Genomic DNA, 2,088 nt, shown 5'->3' with positions numbered 1-2,088 from the left:
CTCAAAGCAGCAAAGCCCAACCTCAGGGTCTGCTCCGTCCTGCTCTCTGGAGGCTCTCCAGGAGTCTGTCCCCCTCTGCAGCCTAAACTCCGGGACAGTTTTCAATGCCTGAGGAAGGAAACAAGGAGAAAATTCCTGCTGAGCTGAGACCAGGCAGAGGGTGCAATGCTCATGGACACAATTCCCTACAGCGTAACTGCGGGCACCCAGCTCACCCTGCCACACTGCCGATGCAAATTACCAGTTACGAAGTGGAGAAAATTGCTATCTATTTCCCCTTTCACCCATTTATTATTGCTTTCTTTTTTTATTGCTAAATAGTACTTTCAATACGCCACTGAAATAGGGTGCGGTTTCTCTTCCGTGATGCTGGCTTAGCAGATCCTGGAAATAAATCTTAAAGAATTGTCTTTTTACACAGTTTTCTGTCTGCCTTTTCCCATCACCAGTTTTTCTCAGAGTTTTCCTTGTATTTATGGGGCCTGACTTCTTAAAGCACGACGTATTTTTGTTTCCTGAATGGATTATTCCCTGCCCAAATTGAATGCAATCAGGTCATGATCACTGTTCCCTAGGCAACCACCAACAAAACTGTAGAGCTAGGATCATGAATTAACACTGTTTTAAAAAGTTTAAAAAAAAAAAAAGGTAACCACAAGGCTTAATAAAACATTTTGGAAACAAGGCATTCACACCAGTCACTGTGGAGGCCTTTAGCACAATGATCGTTGGTCTCAATGCAAGAACTAGGGGAAGACAAAATAGCACACACCAGCCTACAAAGGGAAATACAAACCAATTTGATGAAGAGGGACTGCTTCTTTTCTGTCAAAATACTGAGGGGATGCTTTGGTTAACAAAGGAATTGCCATCTGCACCTGCATGGGTTGCAGGAATAACTGGAACTGAAAAGGCTGTGCAGCGGGAGATGAGAAGGAAGGTGAGCCAATCCAGCGCACCCCTGCTGCTGCCTGCAATGCCAGAGAAAAATGAAAAAGGGCGATTGTAGAGTGCAGTGTCCTGCTGAAAGTGGTGTGGAGGGACGCGAGAACCCTGCCAACCTGCCCTGTCGCTCCTGACAGTGTCCATGTTTCAAAGAAAAATCCCAGCAACAGGCTGCAGAAACCAATCTGAACATGTGTCGTGCCTCCCAGTGCAATTTGACAGAGTTTTGGCTTTGCTGGGAGTCTTTTGTGTGCTTAGCGAATGTTAGGAAGATGTGCTGGTGTTTGGAGGGATTGGGAAGGAGCGACCAGGATGAGGGCTGTGCAGAATACCTTGTCTGGAGAAGCACCTTCCAAGCCCCAGAGCTCTGTGGTGGGCTCAGTCCCGGGGCTGATACACCGTGTGTTATTTTATTCTGCCTTCCACCGCTGCTCCCCTCATTAGTCGTACACCGTACGCACTCATTCCTTGCTCCCCACTAAGCAGTTGTGAGAGCAACTGCTGCCATTTGGCTCTTCGTTGTGTCACCTGCTGTCCTCTTCGCTCCTGTTTGTGCCGCGTGGCCGTGGTGTTGGGATGGCTCGTGGGACGGGCTCTTGAAAAGCAATGTAGTTACAGGCGAGACGTAATCCTCTCTGGGACATGAAACTGCAGGTCCCTGCTGTGCACCCACCCCGTCACCTTCCCCAGCCAACCTCCGCCTCCCCCCGCCTGAGGGGACAGGCCCAGGCTCACGCGCGCCTCCTTCACCGGCATACACGGGAGCGTGCTTGAGGTTTATAGGCGTACAACGCGCATATACACTGAATAGAGTCACTCCTCCCAGCCCTATGTGACTAACTCCAGCACTCGCTAACTGTTCTGTAAACGTCGTTCTTCAGCAGCTGTCGTTTGTTAAGTCGGACAGACGAAAAGCCGGAGCCCTGAGGGGCCGACCCCGCCTGAGGGAGGCCTGAGAAGACCCCAGGCAGCCGCTAGCCCCCGCCGAGGCGGCTCCTTCCCCCGGCTCGGGCCCAGGCTGCCCGCACCAGGCTGTTCCTGTCTCAGCGGGGCCGCGACCCGCGGTGCCCCGCGGCCGCCCCCTGACGGAACGCCCCGCCGTGGGGGTGGCTCCTGCGCATGCGCGGCCGCTCCGGGGGAGGG

This window comes from Larus michahellis, chromosome 8, assembly GCF_964199755.1.
Source record: "Larus michahellis chromosome 8, bLarMic1.1, whole genome shotgun sequence".
Classification (NCBI taxonomy): domain Eukaryota; kingdom Metazoa; phylum Chordata; class Aves; order Charadriiformes; family Laridae; genus Larus; species Larus michahellis.
This window is presented reverse-complemented; position numbering follows the sequence as displayed.